The 21,155-nt window shown below is 34.1% G+C and overlaps 1 protein-coding gene across 3 annotated transcripts in view; it reads left to right on the top strand.

The window, feature by feature from the left end:
* Nucleotides 1-21,155, top strand: part of Epha3 (EPH receptor A3) — a 321,384-nt gene that overhangs the window by 182,130 nt on the left and 118,099 nt on the right. The window lies entirely within an intron of this gene.

Below are 21,155 nucleotides of genomic sequence, written 5' to 3'. Positions count from 1 at the left end.
TGGAAAAGCAGTGCTTTAGAAATAAAACAATCATTCATGCGCTGTAACATCTAAGCAAAGATAAGGCTTCTTTACAAAATGTAATATATTCATATTAATACATTGCAGCCATTAAATATAGAAAAATCAGAATAGATATTGTTGTTAAATTATTTTACCACTAAAAATATTAAAGAATATTTTTCATTACACCAAAAAAATCAAACAGATGAGGTAGTGCATTCTTATGCCTTACTTCTTCATAAGAAATATTCTTTGAGGTTTCTAAGTGCCTTGAAAGGTGATTTTATGGGTTGAAATACTGTCTTTTCTAGTTTTATGGCAAGAGCAAAACAGTGCTCCTCTGGAATGCATATAACATTGCACATGGGGTTAATTAGGTTAGGGATGAATTAATTTGTAACAATTTCCGTGATTTGACAGGCATCAATACTATAGTATATTACTTGCATTCTTGACATCAGCCAACTACCACGACCCAGTCAGAATCAATTTGGGGAAATCTTGGATCAAATGAATATTTTATTATTGATTTTTATAACATCGTATTTTACAATCAAATTTGATCATAAAAGACTATAATGACTTGAAGTGGTATTTAATACAACCATACCATTGATGAACGGAAATCAGGTTTTCTGTAGTGAATAGAAAATTCATCACCTCTTCCTGAAATGAGATGTAAAGATATAATTTTGGTTACGAAGGAAGTTATTTTTCTATGCAATCTCATCATCCTTTGCTTCGATATTTTTGTTGAGAGGATGTATAGAATTATAGTTTATGTAGTCTAGCTCCTCCATCTTCTTTCTAGCTGTTTTTATGTCACATCACTTTCAATAGAGTGTCTTGGCTTTTCTTAAAATCTCTCCCAATGCACCCCACTTGTTCATGTGCACAGAAGTATCAGGTAAGCTACTAGTTTGCACATAAAGGTCAGATGTCAGCCAAGCTTGATGAAAAAGTGCATAATAATAAAAGGTATTGCTAAATTTATTTTACTTATAAGCAGGGCCCTACATTCCTTTGTAATTTGTAATTTTGATGGAGGAGATGCTAAATCGAATCTATTGATATCATGAAGGAAAATTCCATAATAATAGCTATAAAAATGGGAGAGTTATACAGTCATTTAAATTTTGAAATGGTTGTTTATTTTCTTTTTGTAATTAGAATTATACACTTAACCATCCCCCTGAGAAATAATAAATGTTGAGTGATTATTTATGTTAAAAAACTAATTTCCTAGCCCTAGACATATTTATCATACTTACTATATTTTGCTCAGTGCATCTTCCTCATTGTCATGCTGTCATGGAAACTATTGGCCTCTAATATTTCTATACCCCATTCATCACCTACTGTTTTTTTTTTCTAAGGTATCTTTCTCTAGTTTCTAAACCAAAGGCAAGCTTTGGTTTCTATTCACACTTTCTATTCACAAGTGTCATTTCTCCTTTCTCTGTCTTCTTCAATCCAGTCATACCTAGGATATTTTAAGGAGAAAGGCTTAGAATGTGAGAAGACCGGGGAGAGGATAAGCTTAGAAAGAAGTCAGCACTGACATAGATACTAGATATTATAAATGTACACATAGACATACATCACACGTGTGTTCTTCATATGCCTTGCAGTTCATTTGTTTCAATGAACATTGCTTTCAATTTTACATTAGACTGTGCTAACTCATCTAAGATTCAAGATATTTATAATAGGATTTCTCTCCTCAATGAATTTACACTGTATGACCAAAAGCCAACACAGAGATAATGAAAATACAGAATACTTGACCCACACATAAGGGAATACATTACAATGTGCGGGGACAGATAGGAAGAGGCAAGGTGGTGAGGATGGAGAGAAAGCAGTTTATAGAGATTAAGCACAATGACATTACCCATAAAAATAAGATCAGTCCAAAGTAGAAATATAGTTCAGTCCTATGAGTAAAGAACCTTGAACAAAAAACAAGGCCCTCAAATTGCCTAAACTGATGCCAGGATTTATTAAAATACCTTCATTCACTTTCAAACCCAGGCTCTCATGCAAATTAAAGGCTAGTAGTGATTTTCAGTAGAACTGTATTGGATGACCTCTTACATGTCATATGCTTCCTATAAGGACTGGTGAAAAGAAACTTAAAAGATACTTGTCCAGTAATCATATATACACACTTGAATACCAAGTTATTCTGTTGTTATAAAATCATGTATTTAAACAATGATGTAATTCAAAGTGATCAGAATTCTGACCATGAGACAATTTCTCACATTGAAAAAAATTGCATATTTTAAGTAGAGTGATATATTACTAATCTGATTAGTAATTTTTGGGAGAAAAGCATAAGTACATGTGCTTAGGACAGAAGTAGACATAGCAATAAAATAATGGGTAAAACAGATGAAAGTGCCAGCTCCCTGCCATCCTCACCCAGTGATACCCAGGCTTTACTGCATCTGGTTCAGCAAGCCTTTCAGTGGACTCCAGCTGTGGTCAGAATAGTGTTCATCTCACGCTATTCCCTTGGGTCCCAAAGGTGTTTAATTTTCAAGTTATAGTTCACACAGAGGAATAGAAAATCAGCAAATGAAAGAGGAACTTGATATAAGAAACCAAAGTGACTACAAAGATTTTATCTTTGCTTTAGGGGAAAAATATTCTCCATTTTGCAACATGCTCTACTCCTGGGAGACCAATACTAAATAGATAAGGACTTCTATTCTCAGATACAGGGTTTTTAAATAAAGTAATTCCACGGGCTTTTATTGAGACACGTGGCTACATCAAAAGAGTTTTGTTTCTTGTTTGAACTTAACTGTGTATCTATTTAAAATGTAATGTTTTTTGGGGGGGTTCTTTTGTATGTTCTTCCCCCATGCTATAAACCCTGTTTACACTGTATTTGCTTCTGGTGCTCTGCATCTTATTTATACATTTTTTTAACTTGGGGAGGGGAAGAGAAATAACAAAAATCTGAATTAAGGATACAGGTTGATCCATTGTTACAATGAGATATACAAGACACTATGCTGAAAATACATTTTACAACTTGTGAGCGGGGGAGGGAAGAGTTGGTGAGATAGGCAGGGAAGGGATGTTAGGGGAAAAACAAAGTAGGAAGTAACAATGCTTGATAAGAAATGTACTCATTACATTACGCATGTAACTGTAACCCCTATGTACAATATCTTTACAATAAAATTATATATTAAAAATAAAAAATATATAAATTGAGGAATAAGCCTTAAAAAAATCTTGATTAGCACAAATCAGGTATTAGGTAACTATCAATGTATATGCATACACATTGTCACAAGTATATATGAATGTATTAACTGAACTATGGTAGTTTCAAGGGATAACTCAAATAGTATAATTCTTAGAGAGACAAAGTCAAAGTTCAATAAAATAAACACCAGGAAATGGTTACTTGAAAAGGGTGGGGAGGGTCCAGGGGAAAAATGGAAAATGGAGAGAAGAAGAGGGGGAGAATGCAGGTGTGAATTCAATGTATAGCCTACAAAACTAGGAAAAGAAAGGGAAAAGATGGGTTTGGTAGGAATGGGTAAGACTATTGAAAGGGATAACACTGATCAAGATGAATTCTATTCACAAACTTCTTTATGAAATGGCAACCCCCACACTGATTTGAATATCTCTCATGAGTGAAAAATTTACATTTGCAGCATTAAAAATATTACTCTTAAGTAAAAAGCAACTGTGTTCACAGATAAGTGAGCAACGATCTATCTCTGAATAATCACTGTAAGTTTCTCTATAAAGTAAAACATAAAATGATTTCTAAAACAGAATCAATATCCACTTAGCTGTTTAAAAATTAAACTTATGCCTACAAGAAGGAATAGAAGAAGGAGTGTTAGATAATATAAAATATTGGAGAGTGGGTGTTCACCTTGTCTTGCTTCTAACTTCTCCACTAGGAAATTCTTAGCATTGCCATATGATGTATTTCGCAGATTTCATTCCACTCACATGTGTGTTTGGAGTCAAATATTATCAAAAGCATATGTACAGCAGGTTAAACTGATCCAGAAGCAATTTGCTAGCTTTTCTTATAATTCTATGCTGTCAGTATAACATTCGTAGCAGGTGAAATGGAAAGAGATACGGTGTCAAGCCTACCTGGGACATGGTTGCACTTCTCACAATGTATAACAGTACTCAGCACAGCACTGATCAGAACTAGAACACAGGTCTTCTGCCTGCCAGTCTCAGACTACCCTTCCTCCTAAATGAGAAGATGCATTTCACTAACCAGTGCAACAGTGATATATACACAAGACAATATGTTGGAAATGATCTGTACAGCTTGACAGGGGTTGGGGGAAGGGAAAGTAAGAGGAAATTGAGGGAAGGGGTAAGAAGTTTGACAAGAAATGTACTTACTGGGGCTGAGAAGGTGGCTCAGTGGTAGAGCACTTGCCTTGCATGCATGAGGTCCTGGGTTCGATTCCTTGGCACCACATAAGCAGAAAAAAAAAAGCCGGAAGTGGTGCTATGGCTCTAGTGGTAGAGCGCTAACCTTAAGCTGAAGAGCTGAGGGACAGCACCCAGGCCCAAAGTTCAGGCCCCACGACCAGACCCCCCCCCCCAAAAAAAAAGAAATGTACTTATTACTTTATGTAATTGAAACTCCTGTGTATATCACCTTGGCAATAAAAAAGCTGTGCCTACAGTTCAAGTCAATTAATTTTTTTAGTCTCAAAAAAGTTCTGGTACCACTCTACTAAGTCATTTCCAGACTTTGTGGATACACTATTTCATTAAAATGTGTACTGTGTCTTTAAGAGCGCCACAGTAATCTCATCAGTTTCTGATTGGTTCTAAGTGAGCAAACAGATTAGTTGAAGAGAAATAGCACAGACTATAACACAGGGTTAGAAACTAGTAGGAACTAAGAAGCAGGTTTAGAAGTATAAAACCAGGTACTCTACAGGAAATTAAATCCCTATACATTAAGCTAACCAATGCCTTAACAGCAACAGATGGAATGTCTTTTTATTTTGATAAATAAAAAAGGAGCGGTACTTTAGCTCAATATCACTTTATAAATGCTATCAAGGTTCTTGGTGGAAATTCACTAAGAAATCTGAGATAGAGTTCCAGGAATGATGTCATTTAGATATTTAAACATATTGTTCTATGACAGTCTAAATCTATAATATCTTATTACACTGGGACGTATTTATTACAGTTTTGGTAGTTGCACTTTAAGTAAATCTAGAATTTTAGTAGAATTATGTAAATCTAGGTACATATTACTCATATAAAACTCATCATTGGAAAAAAAACATGCAACAGGGTTGTAATTGCATATGCATATACATGCACAGACAAACATACACACATATATACACTTACCATATTCAAGATACTTTTGTATTTGGCACCAAGAAAGCATACAAGTATCCTCCGAGTCTTTGGAAATGGTGGTACGATCACCTAAAAGAGCCTGCCAATTTTGCCATATGTGAACATGATTTCTCTAATCTAGACACTTCTCCCCCAGGATTTGGACTAATAGCTCTAGTTTCTACTTATCATTAGCTGACAGAAAAACCATCAAACGGAGGAGACATTGGTCAGTGTCGACTTGATAGCCATTAGGACAAGAGGCTGAAAGCTGAAAGGATCAGTATCAACTTAGCAAGCATTTTAACATTTAATAAAAGAAGTCTTCTCCCAGAAGTGAGGCAAAATGCCCAAGGATGAAAGCCAAGTTTGGAAGTGTTGGCTGGGGCATGTGGCAACCTCAGAAATAAAAGTAAAAATGGGACCCTATTAAGAGTTAGAACTGAGTTCATGTAAATAAAGAAATGAACTATGGAAAGTCAGGGGAAGCATATCAATTACCTCAGAGCAAATCTATTCAACTTCAGCTCTGGGAATAAATACATGGATTTTAGGAGAGAGTAAGATGGTAGTGAGTTGTGTATAACCAGATATATGGACAAATCAACCAAGAGCAAGGAATTGATGTAATTTGTCTGTGTTTTTAGTAAGAAGCTATATTGTTATTAAATACCAATGGAAATCTCATGAAGCACAAATATTAGTTGGAGTCTTGAGATACTGAGCAAAATAGTTTCATCTATTGAAAGTAGACTTGGAAAAGGTGACATTATTTTTTGTAACATACAAGCAAGAATCTATTTTTTTAACCAGAGAATGAAAGTTGTGTAATATTCCAGGGAGAAATATTTATTGCATCTCTAAAAGGAGAAAATTATGGAAAGCTAATGTGTTTTAAAGTTGTTTATGTGTATTGAGAAATCAATAGATTTGTAGAAATAATTGTAAATGACAAACATCTAATTACTTAGATAAGTATGGGTAAATATTAGTCAATTTTAATATATATGTGAGACATACATTAAAATTTAATTTTCAAGAAATCAAGTTAGGATTCTTTTGCCCCATTTTTATGGAGAATGAACCAGAGTTCTGTAGATCCTTTGAAACTTGTTCAGTTACATAGCTGGAAATAGATCCTTTGAAACTTGTTCAGTTATATAGCTGGAAATTAAGATTTGTAATGCATAAACCTGTGTCGCTGTTAAACTATCCCCATAAAAGTAATATCCATGATAGTTTATCAACACTGAAGTTTTATTTTAAACTGTTGCCCAAGAGTGATGTGTTTTTGATCTGTAGCTAATTTTTGTTACTTTGTCATAAATAGTATATATTAGCAACAGTAACAAAAATTGAAATAACTCTCTTGTTGTGTGTTTGTGCTTGGACTCACAGCCTGGGTGCTATCTTTGAGCTCTTTTGCTCAAGACTATTACTCAACTACTTGAGCCACAGCTCTACTTCTCACTTTTGAGGTGGTTAGTTGGAGATGACAGTGTCACAGACTTTCTTACCAAGGCTGTCTTTGAATTCTGCTCTGATCTCAGCCTTCTGAGTGGTTAGAATTACAGGTGTGAGCCACCAGTGCCTGATCATAGAATGATTTTTGATGGAGCCCCATATAGCACAAGTCATCTGTTTTTGGAGACAACTATCTGGTCCATATGGAAATGAAAATCAGTATTCTAGTTTACTTACTGCCATAGTCTAAAATGAATCACCCAACTCATAAAAGACACATTGATTTTCTAATGAGACTGATTTCACAAATGATTTTATTGTATATTAGAAACTAGATATGATATGATTGTGTTTGTTTGAAAATCCATATTTGTGTGAACACAAGTTTGCTTGGTGTCAATAAACAAAAGCTTATATGACAAAGAAAACTGATATTTTTCTCTCATATGAACATATATATAAGAATCAGCATTTTTCTCTTTCAGGAAAAATATTAGAAATGTCACACAACTTACCATAACAAATACTAGCATTTTCAGCATTTCCATATCCAAACCATAACTTCTATTACTTTTACATTCATGCTTTCCCGAAATCAGGAAATAAGAACAGCACCCAACTGCTCAACAAAATTTAGATACCAGTCTTCTCTCCAGAAATTGTCTACATTTATTTCTACCAGCTCTATTGAGGCATAATTCATGAATAACATTGCATGTATTTGTGGATATGGTATAATTATATGTATGTATTTCATATATATTTATGTAATTATATGACATATTTATATGACATACATATACATATATGACAAATATCTATTCATATATATGGTCTAAAATAATCCTAACAGTCACCTAAACTCATCTGTTACTTCATAGAACTGCCTGTTTTATGATGCCAGTCTTTATGCTTTTCCCCCTTAGTATCTGTATCCACTCTATCTCCTGGACCTATCAATATTATACCTCAATGAATGTACCTCAAATGAATGACCATATTCATTTTTCCCTTACTATGCCATATTATCTCTAATGTGGATTGTTCAGCAGTCTTCCATCTGTTGCATTCCTCAATCAGTTCAATGCACTTTCCCCATAGGAGCAAGGAGCCTTTGAAATGTAAATCTGATTATGGTGCAGCTCACGCATGAAACATTTCAATCACTTCCAGCAACACTTAACATATTAAAAACAAGCCTTTAATATATAATTTCCCAGGTGTTCATGTTCTAATTGGTCCATATGCCTTCCCAAATTAAGTCAAGGCTCACATATCCTCTGTTCCATCTCCATTCTTTCTTCTTTTAATTTCATATACTTTTTAATTTTTTCCTGTTTCAAAAGCTTCATACAAATACTCACCCTTCCAGTCTTCTGTTGTGGTTGCTTTCTGTATATTATCTAAAGTCTTCATTGTGTGTGCATATCAGAGAAAATGAGAGCCCTCAATTTAAGATAAGTGAGTATAAAGATCACTAATATCACTATTCAATTGAGGATTTTTTATCCCTTGCTTTTTCTCATCTAATTAAAACTATTAATTTTGGAAAATTTTTTAATTAATATAGCTAGTATTTCTTTCTGTCCTTGGGATATTTGATATAATTCCACGATTTTATTGAGGAAATATTCAGAAGAAACCAGGGATGCTTGTTTATAATTTCAAAATAGTACATGCTTATTTTCAAATAAATATTATTATGTAATATCTATATGTTACTTAAGTTATATATGTCTAGACACAGCACTAAATGGAATACATATGCATGTTTAAAATATGTTCATATTCTTCTTATTATTCCTATTCCATTGTAAAAGTTTATGATTGGTTCTTCCAAGAGAAATTTGTTCCTAGAAGTCTATGTTTTACTGAACCTAGTTACTGAACATAGGATATAAGGTAATAGGGTATTGTTGCTGTGGAAAAGGCTTCTATTCTTCCCTTAAAATTCAATCATTGTCTTATATGAATCCATCATTCTAATGTTTGTTAGAGAAATAATGACAAAGTTGCCATAATGTGCTCAGCATCACAGATGTCATAATACAAGCACACCCACACACACCCACACCCACACACACACACACACACACACACACACAGAGTTGAATTTTGAAGAACACAATATGTTTATATGGTTTTTGTTGTTTTATGTTTTTATTTTGTGATTTCTGTGCTGGAGTTCCAACACAGGACTTCATACACAGTAGGCAAGGATTCTACAAATGAGCTTCTTTTTCAACTACTGATTTTTGAGACAAGCCTCATTATGTAGCCCAAGCTGCCACCAAACACATCATTTACTTGGTTTTATCTTCCACGTGTTGATATTATGGATGCAGGTGTATAAGCACAAATGTAAAACACAAGTGCAGTGTCAGGCAGGGAGTGGTAATTACTGTATCACATTGAGGTCACAAGTGTTCCCTCTAGGTAGAAAGATCTAGGGAGGATGGTGCAAATGACGTAGCATCATCTATGTGGGCTTTCAAAAGTGACAAAGTTTGTGAGGCACCCGGAGTTGTGGTGCTCATCTGCTAATCCGGCTATTTCAAAGGCACAGATAAGAGCATCAAAGTGCAACATTACACAACAAGACAGGCAAGGCAGGGGTAATGCTGATCCAGATTCATTGAACTCCTAAAGTGACATGTTGAGTTGCAACATACACACACATACAAACACACAGACAGACATGTGTGTGTGTGTGTGTGTGTGTGTGTGTGCCAGCTGACTGTAAAATAAAATACATATTTGAGGTATAAATTTTTCTTTTGAAGAAGTCATACTGTAAAATGCTAACTGGTCATGTAGTGACTATTGATACTTTGCTGATTTGCCTTTGTAACATTACCACCATATAGGAACTTCTCCACGGAGTCAAATTATGAACAGAATTTTTTTTTTGTAATAAGGCATATTTCTCAGTGCCCACTATTAAAATGTTTGCCTTTTCTGGCAGCTATCATGAACACAAAATATAACTCATGCATAATCGGATGGCTTTAATTTACAAAGGAATAGAAAGTTGGCAAAACAGTATCTAAATTATCTCTAGTTGGATTTGTGCTATGATGATATATTTTTGCAATTCTGTAAATAAAATTACACTAAATATTGGTATAAAAACAGAAAGACAAGAAAAGATGCATCTAACCTTTAGATAACTATACTGGTACTTCATTGAAGTTAATTCTGCCCAATCAATCTTAGAAATAAGTCCAGGTATATGAAAAAGAAATCAAATTTGGAGAAGTACTGGCCTTTTAGACCCTCTAGAATTTTTTCCATGTGGCTAATTCCTGATGTTTTGTTACCCGCAGATAACTCTCTTTACTCAAGTCAACAACAACAACAAACAAAAAACTACTTTTCTCTTTTCTGCCCAGTTACTCCTACGCTGTATGAGTTAGACACTTGAACAATATTGGTGATGTGGGGATCATGCCCACTGAATAGGACAAGAGACAACACAGACCTGGTTTTGGGGTTCAGAAGTTCTTTGCAGCACTTGGTTTGAGATTGTTGCAGAGACAGGTGGACTACAGTATGTGTCCCTAAAGTGTGAGAGTAAAGGAGGGAAGAGAAGACCCGGATTCCCATATTTGGTCTCCACTGCTTGTCGGTACACCAACACCAGAGCAGTGTCAGTTGCTACTGATAACTTTGGTTGGGCTGAGCTGGTTCTCTTGTGAAACTGTGTTGGTTATTTTTAAGCTTATTGATTGTTTGTCCAATTACACACTTAACCAGTATTTAGTCAGATTGTACAGAAGATATACTTGGATTATTGTCATTGTTCATCTACAGACTAAAAAAATAATCATTTTAAGTACCTTTGGAGTATGTAGAGTGCAACTATTAATAGTTTTATGATTCTGCTGATGTTTTTTAAAATAAAGTTGAATCTTCCATGTTACAATCAAAATTCAAAAAACAGTATTTAAAAGTGGAAAAGTATGAAAATGCTATGGACAAAAAAAGGTGAATGTGTTTAAATTGCATCATAAAAACTACATTGTTGTAATACATGCCCAAGACATTTTTTTAATTGTTTGAAAAGTTTCTTTGCACCTCAATTAGAAAAACGAGAATTGATTGTTTGGTATTTTGTCAAACAAATTGGAAATGTTATAGAAACAAATTTGCCCCTAAAAAAAACCAAAAAAAAACAAAACAAAATAATGGTATACAGAGTTCAATATCATGGTCACATAGTTCTGAGGCAGGTGTTCTACCACTTGAACCACATCTTCTGACATTTTTGCTTTAGTTATTCTTGAGGCAGAAACTCACAGAATGACCTCTGTAATCCTCTTGATTTCTAACTCAAGAGGAGCTGAAATTACAAGCATGAGCCATAAAACCCAGTCTTGCAAAACTTAGCATTTGTACATAAATAGAAACATAGTTTTTCTTCTAAAATAAGATGGAATTCAATTTATAATGAAATAATATTATAAACTTGCAATTCTACAGAATTGTGAACATTTTTCTTAATAGTTTCAGAAATGATGGTTACTTTAAAGTTTTCTAGCTTGTTCAGCTAGAAGTTTTGCTAATCCTTGAATATTTATTTAGGAAGATTTTAAATATGGGTTTCTTACAAAAGCCATTTACTTCCACTTAGTGAATCAATTTCAGAATTTCTGAAATAGAAGTTCCAGTTATTATCTTGAACTTACCATAAAGTACTTAAAATAAAGACAAAAGTAAAAACAGATCCTAGAATTGAGCTAACTCATTTTATCTTCTATATTTTACTTTACCAAAATATGAACCATGAAATAAAGCAAACAGTACATTATTTTAAATGGTAAGTCTCTTGTTGATATTGTTATCTGATAATAAAATAAAACCCAATTATATAAATTATACATGATTAAAAACCAAGCCATGGGATTTCATGCATACAATAATATCAATTCAGTCATTTTATTAAAGACAAAAACTAAATGAATGAGAAATTAGTGGGATTAAGTTTTAGTCAAGGTGTAAATTTGAAAGTTGAATTATCATTTCTTCAGAATGTGAACTGACAATTTTAATATAAAAATGAATGAAGCTAAAATCAAGGTATAAATTTGAAAGTTGAATTATCATTCCTTCAGAATGAGAATTGACAATTTTAATATAAAAATGAATGAAGCTAAAAAATGAAGCTAAAATAAGGATTTCTCCTAACTTATAAAGATGGTATCTTTCCTCAGATTTCCAGATAGTCACATTCTTCTTTGGAAAGCAGATAATAATGTAACAAAAACAGCAAGTATTTATGTTTTATCTCAGCCTTAATATAACTTTGTCTGTTTATCCTCCATGTTTCCCATTGTTTATAGATTTTTTTTTCATTTATATCCTGGATTTTAAACATGGTGGCATTTTCTATATAAATCTTTACATGTGGAGATAAAATAATTTGGGACAAAATGTGTAAAATTCAAATTAGTAGCCATCAAAACTTGCAGTCAGCCATAATTTCTTCCTATGTTGCATTTTTTTATTTTTTAAGAAAAAGGAAAGGAGCTAGGCACTGGTGGCTCACCCCTGTAATCCTAGCTTAGGAGACTGAGATCTGAGGATCACAGTTCAAAGCCAGCCTGGACAGAAAAGTCTGTGAGACTCTTATCTCCAATTAACCACAAGAAAACCACAAGTGGCACTATGGCTTAAGTGGTAGAACACTTGCCTGGAGCTGAAGAGCTCAGGGACAGTGCCCAGGCCCAGAGTTTAAACCCCACAACTGACAGAAGAAAAAAAAAAAGGAAAGAAAAAGAATGAGGAAATTGAGTACAAACAGAGAAAATGCTAATAAAACTATGATCTGAATATGTGTATAAAAAATCTTGAGTGAAAAAATAGTTGTAGAAAATTTAGCTCCACAAACAGCATGTATCTTTAGATACTTTAGATATTTATGACAGGTACCTACAGCTGAAGTAACACACACACACACACACACACACACACACACACACACACACACACACACACACATTGACTAAAATGTTTGAATTTCATTGTTTATGTGCAGTCATTTTTTTAATTTAATTTTATTTTATTTGAGAACATACTGTACAGAGGGGTTACAATTACATTGGCAGGATAATGCATACATTTCTTACCAAGCATTGCAGCCTCCTCCTTTGTTTACCCTTCACCTCCCTTCCCAGCCTCCCCCCTCCCCCCTACCCAATCATACCCCCCTCCCCCCCCCCACACCGACATTGTAAAGCTTGCTTTGACATGACATTTTGTAATTCTCCTTGTTGCAACAGGTCCACCTGAATCCTTCATTTTCCCTCTAAGACTTCCAATTGTCTGTCATTAGATATATGTTATATCCATTTCTAAATTAGAAAATGCAGATTAATAAAACAGGAAGACATATATAAATATATATAAATATGTATAAATTTATATATAAATAATTTGAATGTTTTTTTCAGCAAAAAGACTGTGAGCCTTTGTCCATGTGAAACACCATTATGAAAATGTATAGTATTAGCATAATTTATTCATGAAAATAGATGAATACAGCATTATTCATTTATCTACTTTTCAAGTTTACGTAATTGCATCTTTACTAATTTTCTAATATGATAAATATCATTGAGCATATATTTGCATAGATAAAAATACACCAGATCAAATTATTCTTTGTATAGCCATATGCATAGGGCACTTTAGAAATCAGAGCATCTAAGATTTTCGAACACTTCTGTCTCAAACCCCTACTCTGTATTGTATTTTCCAAAATTAATGAAACTAGTTCTGTCTTTCTGAAATTAAATGATGAAGATGAGCCTGTGATTGTTTACCCACTCTCATGCCCTAGTGATGAGTTTAGGAATGGCTTGAGGGCAGCTGACCCCCAGAGGCGGTTTTCAGGGGGCAGAAAGAACTTCCCTCTTCCACAGACTCTTGTGGTAACATTTTGCTGACATTTTCCAGTTATGCTATGGTATAAAAAAACCTTGTCTAGCCTGGCACTGATGGGTCACGACTATAATCTTAGCTATTCAAGAGGCTAAGATCTGAGGATCGAGGTTCAAAGGCAGCTCGGTCAGGAAAGTCGATGAGACTCTTATTTCCAATTAACCCAGGGAAAACCGGAAATGGCGCTGTGGCTCAAATGGTAGAGTGCTATCCTTGAGTTGAAGAGCTCAGGGACAGTGCCCAGGCCCAGAGTTCAAGCCCCAGGACCGACAAAAAAAAAAAAAACAAAACAAAACAATAAAAAATGCTGCTTGTACGACTCTTTACTTTCAACTCTTTCCTACTGCCACAGAATTCAGTTCAAATATAACTTTATGGAGAAATTATCCAAGAAAAAAAAAACACCTTTTTTCACTACCCTGAAAAGTTTTGCAAGGCCTTTTCATTTTAACTAAATCCTGAATGTAGACCTAGGTCCTAGGCATATTGACATCCATCATAATAGCATCTCATAACAATGATCTCTTCCCTCTCTTCTCCTTCCCTCACATCTCCTTCCCTTTCCTCTCTTCCCCGCTTCTTTCATGTCCTCTCAGTTCTTTTCCTCTCCTCCTTCACCCTCTCTCCTTTCTCATCACCTACTCATACATACTAATTAGTCCTATGTATGTATTTCATGCTATGTGTGTTGATAACAAAAAATTTAAATCTCTGCTAATGCCACTCTGAGGATATCCAGCTCTTCTTTGAAAGTGGCCACAGAAAAATTCCAAACAGTAAAGTCTAGGACCAGAGGATTTGAGCATTCTCTTCATGGTAGATGTGCATTCACTACACGGTAAACAGTGCACATTGCCCTGGTACTGGCACCTGTCTTACTAAATCTTATGGGACAACAACCAGCACAGAAAAGTCTTGTTACCCAGCTATCTTTAAGCCATACCAGATTGTGATTGATTGTGTTGTGCTTAGTGGTGTGGTGGCATTTTGCCTTAGGGCTCTTTCATTGAACAGAGGAAGGAACACAAGAAGGAAACACTTGATCATTTTGTAAATGCTGCACATTGCAGGCTGGGTCTAATGACTGAACATAGCCACTTCCAGTGTATTGAAATGCCTGAGCCTTGCCTCAAAGCCTTGTACCTCTATTCATATGGCAAAGAATAGAGTTCCTGTAAGATTGCCGAGTGCAGCTCATTTTTGGAATAAACAGTTGCTATGACCTTGTATGGGCAAATAAACCCTGTCAGTTCTGGAATTCCAAGGCCAGGAAATCATCTGTTTAGCTAGTTCTGGTTCTGGTCATTACTTTGTGTTTATGGCTGGGAATTGGCAATATAGCCTTGTGTATCTGAGCTAAGTTCTGAATGCTAAAAGAACCCTATTTACCAACAGATTTATTTTTTTAATTTAAAGTTAATTCAAATTGAAATGAGCCTTTTAACCCTTAATTAGGACCATGTTTCTTCTAAAAGTCAACCACATTAGTCAATTGGAGACAAAATTCACTTTGCAATTGAAAGGCTGTCTACTCTCTTTCAACAGTAGCCACCACAGTTTACTAATAGCATTTGTTTTCCTTTCACTATGGAAACTTTATCCATTCTTTGTATCACTAGCTAAATCCCATCAATTACAACCTGGGGGAAAAGTGTGCTGCTACTTGCTTTGGGAAGGAAGCCAAGATTCTATCCTGAAGCTCTTCCATAATTATTATTCACTGTAGAGGTCATATTACTCATGCTCCTTATTTCATACTTTCCTTTATTATTTTTCCAGAGTTAGCAATGTGTTATTTTACCACCACCCCAAAAAGGCCCACAGTTTAGTTCCTGCTTTATTGTTTCCCATTCTTTAAAGATGGAATCAGCAAGCTCCCAAAATATCTCTAATTCATCCACTACCAACTGATATTATTATGGCTTCCTCCTATTATTGCATTGAAATTTTTAGTGTTTCTTGATGACAGATGAGTTTGTCAGGGACCTTGTCCTATTTGTTCTATAGTGGCCCATCTTGAAATTTTTTATTAAGTTTGTGAGTTTGTTCAATAAATAAGCAATCATACTCTCACCAACTCTGAACAAAATACAAAATTTAAAATTGAAATTAGAAAAACAGGCAAATGAATCCTCACTCCAAATTAACATCAAGAAAATGCATTCTCTTTTAATTTCTATTTTAAGCAATACTGTGGTTCTTTTCCTTGCCATTAAAAGAGTGTAAACTCATGTATCATCTTATATTTTCATAACTGAAGTAATTAGTGTCAACATTTGATTCATTTTCATAAAATTTGATTTGTATCTTTTGATTCTCATAAGGTACTCAAGGTTCAAGTTTTTTGTTGGACTGAGAATGTACAATTTTGGTAAAGTAATATCAATAATAGTTTCACAAACTTATTTGCAAGCTAAAATTTTTCAGGAAATTTTATTGTGAAAATTACTTCATTAACTACAGTGTTCTTAGGACCTACCTTATGACACCACTACTCTACTCTTGGGCATATTTCCAGAGGAGATTAATCAATATAAAAGAAAAAAAATTGAGCATACCATTTCTATCATGATACTATTTACATAACCAAGTTGTAGAATTCACCTGGGTGCCAAACAAACCATGATTTGATACAGAAAATATTATGTGTATGTGGGGAATGCATGGACCTGGAAGTTATCAGATTTTGCAATAAGCCTCAGATCTCAGCCTTCTGAGCAGCTAAGATTACAAAAATGAGCCACAAGCACTCAGTTTCTGATAGAGTTTATGTAAGAGGGTGTGTGTGTGGGTGTGTGTATAAGTGTGTGTGTGGGTGGGTGAGAGAGAGAAAGAGAGAGAGAGAGAGATCTTTAGGGGAGATAACATTTTTAGCATTAGGTATTTATTTGTAAATCAATTTATTTGTTCAATCCATCCAGTGACAAAAAATATACACTCTTTGGATGTCTCCTTGAACACAGAAAAACACCGAAAAAAACCCCTGCCACTTCATTTTCAAATGTATTTCTTTTAGTTCAGGAAAGAATGTCACTTACTTTCCTGTCACAATACATAGATTTATATTCTTGATGGCTAATTTTAATTCTGTAGAATGTAAAGATTTTTTTTCCTATTTAGAAAGTTTAAGAAGTCTTAGAGTTCTGCAGACCTGAAATTGTTGCATTTCATAGTGTCTGGCTTGAAGATAATTTACAGGAAACTTAGTCAATACCAGTTAGACTTCAAACAAGGCAGTAAGAGTATTTGGAGGACAAGTAGTTGCATGTTAGTCACATACCTAATGAGCCCATCACCTGCTCGGTGGTAGACCTGCTAGATATGGTGCATATGAAATTGATTGGAAAGAACTCCCATCACTGAACTGCTCAGGCTCTTAGCTAGCAATGCACAGTTACTGAAAATAGGAGCTAGGAATTATTTATAGAAGAAGAAGTTACTATGCCATCAGCCACATTAAAGTTTGCATATGCTTCATCAGGGAGTTCAAGATAACATCTATTTAGTATAGAGATTAGATTGGAACTTGTATTTTTATCACACATGGACCACTTCTCTCACATGCAGGAACCCAGACAAAGTAGGATAAATGGAAGCAAAATTAAAGACTATTTTATGAAGACAACAATACATGAGATTCCAAATAAATGATCATGTCCAACTCACATTTTTAATGGTTAATTTAAAGCTATGGATTATACTATATTGATTTATCATTATAAAATTTAAGATATAAAATTGCCACACTTTGGATTAAATCTAGTTTACAACAACTGGGAATAAAGCCTATCTTTTATACTAAAAATGCTCTCATTTTCAGAGATCATAATCCTGTAATTTTTGCATAGGGTCTGATTTGTATGTACTGTATTAAAGTTACTTAAGTATTATTTTAGGAGTGTACACATGGGGACAATTTGAACTTCTAAATCATTTCTGAATACATTATCCTAAAATATGTTAGTAATTTGGGATAGGTAAGAAAATAAAATCATATATACAAGAGTAACTTGGTCTATTTTTAAAATTAAAAATACAAAATAATATCTTTCTTGTTTCAATTATACTGTTGGATTTCTTTATCTTCTCTTTTTATTTTATGTATGTCTTTCAACTCTCCAGGCTATAAAATGAATAACTTTCTACCCTGAAAACAATTGTTTGATTAAGTAGATACATGTGAAAATCAAATTTTAAAAAAGTTATTGTAATCTTTCATATTTTTGGTGTTTGGCATTCAATAAACATGAATTGGTGGTTGAAACTGGCCATTAAATATCACAAGATGCAGATCTATCCTAAAGGTTGAGTCTGCTTAACTTTCTAGGCTTCATTACTGTAGGTATAAAATGCACATACTGGTCAATGTGGTTCCTCGTTATCTTTTTAAGCTCTACTATGGCTGCTATTCTTCCTTATTAGAATTTTCTATCTGGTTTAATCACTTAAAAGTATTTTCTACTACATAACCAAAATGACTTAAGCAAAATTTCATATTCCTGAGGCAAGAAACCTTGAAATTAGTGTTTGCTTGGCTTTGAAGTCATTGTTGTGTCATTTAGACTGACCTTAATTGCATTGGTCTATTTGGTAAGAAAAGAAAAAGCTATGTTGATGACAGTCATTATAGTTTCTTTCTATTTTTTCAGCCATGTTTTTAGCCATAGTTTTAGCTAATGGTTCCTAGATGCAACCAAAGAGTAAGAGAGTAGTTCTTGTGTACAATACTGAATCAACAGAATTCATTAACTAGCAGGAACCAGGGTTTTGATATTGGGCAAATAATCAACAGTGGTAGCTTCATTTCTTCACATATCAGTGTGTGTTTTCATATCGATTGTGCATTTGATTAACATTCTTTGTGGCCAGCTTCTACTGTCTTCATGATCTATTTCAAGTGACACTCCTATGGAATTGTGTTCCAATCCTCAGTAAGAATGTGTTTCTTCAATGTAGCCTCTTAAACACCTTTGCCCATTTCTATTTCAAGAGCTCTTTCTGTTATAGAAAATTATTATTTTTAATTATAGTTAAGTGTTTTGTAGTAGTACTAGGGTGTGAAGCTAGGGTCTGTCACTTACAAGTGAAATGGTCTACCACTTGATTCATGCTCTCTCCCACAGTTTCACAGAGGGTAGCCTTGTTCTACTTATTCCTTCCAAAGGCTAGGATAGCAGGGTAATACCACCATGCTTTGCTTATTGCTTCAGTGGAGGTCTAGCTAACTTTTTGTCTGTCTGCTTTCAAACTGTGATTCTCCAAATCGTTACTGTGGAGTAGCTGAGGTGATAAACCTGAGATGAATAAAACCCGAATTAGCTATTACCTGAAAAAAATAGATTCTTACCAAACATTTATTAAACTATCTGAACATGCTTTTACCTCTCCCTTACTATCATTATCTCTAAAGTCATTAGTCATAGTTTAATAAACTATGGTAAATAGTTTGAGTCACATTATTTTCTCTCCTTTTTCTTCCTTGCTTCCTTTCTTCCTCTTTTCCTTTCTTCCTCTTTTCTTCTCTTCTTCTCTTCCTCCCTCCCTCTCTCCCTACTTTCCTTCCTTCCCTTCCCTTCCCTTTTCCTTCCTTCCTTCCTTCCTTCCTTCCTTCCTTCCTTCCTTCCTTCCTTCCTTCCTTCCTTCCTTCCTTCCTCTCTCTTTCTTTCTTTCTTTCTTTTTTTCCTTCTTTCTTTCTTCCTTCCTTCCTTCCTTCCTTCCTTCCTTCCTTTCTTTCTTTCTTCCTTCCTTCCTTTCTTTCTTTCTTTCTTTCTTTCTTTCTTTCTTTCTTTCTTTCTTTCTTTCTTTCTTTCTTTCCTTCTTCCTTCATTTTTTCTTGTTTGTGCTGGATCTAAGGCTTGATCTCAAAGACTCAAACTTTTACTGGGCTTTCCTGCTCATGACTGGTGCTCTGTCACTTGAATCACACCTCTATTATGGTATTTCTGCTAGTTAATTTATATGTAGAGTCTCACAGTCTTTTTGTTCATTCTGGATTAAATTCTTCCTTTAAATCTTCTTCAGCATCTGCCACATGAGTAGCAAGGATTACAGCCATGGGCCACTGATATCTGACATCATACTCTTAACTCATTGATTTATTAAATATACCTAGTACCAGTACTCCAAATAAACCCTGCGGTAGACAAAAGTAGTTATGTGATTGTCTTTTCTTAAAACTATCCCACAGCCTGTATAATATGAACAAATACAAATGAGTGTTTAGTGAATATCTTTATGCCAATCTTTTTAAACTGCAATGATCTCAAACAAAACTATGCAGGAAAACCTACAGGCAAACAAAATAATTCATACATCAGAGCACTTCATTTTATAAAGATGCAACTTTGCCCTCTTGAAAAATAAAATAAAAGTCACTTAGAGTATGAATGAAATTAAAACCAGAAGTGCATAGTTTGTTTATATACTTTATAGCATTTATATATGATAGGAGTTTCTGAGCAATACTTAAAAACAAAGCAAAAAACATTTAGAATCTTAATCCTATTCCATATTAGACTGAAGCTGTAGAATTTATTCAGGTGGATCTCAGTGTGACACCAAAGATTGTTCAACGTATTGTATGACTCTTACAGCAGCCATTTTTAGTGGGAACTAGTAAACATCAAGTCTAGATTAGTAGTGACTATGATTTTATGTCATTCTAGTGGTCAATTTTATGTCATTTCCATGTTTTATTTCAAGAAACATTTTGCAAAAGGTATTTTAATATGTATGTAATGTGCTTCCTTTAGGAAATTCATTTAGTGATTATAAATGTTAAGATTTTTGCCACCCAGGTTTTTTTTTAAATTCAAAAAACAAATTTATTCCCAATATGTGATGAAATTGGAAAAAGTTCTGGAAATCAGTGAGAATCTTACAAACTCCTTTCTGTTAAATATCATTCTTTGTCAATGAAATATGAATCTGAGTTTTGTCTGGAGACTTCCAAAATGAAACCTAAAAATTGAATCTTAAATTATTCTTCAAAGTAATATGGAAATTACTTTTTAGAATTGTTCATTACTACTTTAGCTCCCAATAGCATACAAAACTGAATCAGAAGATCTCATCATTTTACATTTCCTTGCAGACTGAGTTATATGAGAAAAGATGCTTCATAGAGTGCTAAATGGCCAGATCAAACCAATGTTTGACAAATCACTCACTGAACTTACCAAAAATATGCTATGTGAAACCATGGCCAGAAAGAAAGATCACATAGTAGATGAGCAACTCAAGCTATTTCACATATAGATAGGGAATGTGTTTAAATATTTACTGTAAGCTCTCATTACAAAAGGTAAGAAACTTGTCAAGAAAAAATAAATAAAACATGAATCAAGTATCAAGAACTTTAAAATATACAGGAAGCT

This window comes from Dipodomys merriami, unplaced genomic scaffold, assembly GCF_024711535.1.
Source record: "Dipodomys merriami isolate MVZ:Mamm:240054 unplaced genomic scaffold, mDipMer1.0.p SCAF_2, whole genome shotgun sequence".
NCBI lineage: Eukaryota > Metazoa > Chordata > Mammalia > Rodentia > Heteromyidae > Dipodomys > Dipodomys merriami.
This window is presented reverse-complemented; position numbering and strand designations above follow the sequence as displayed.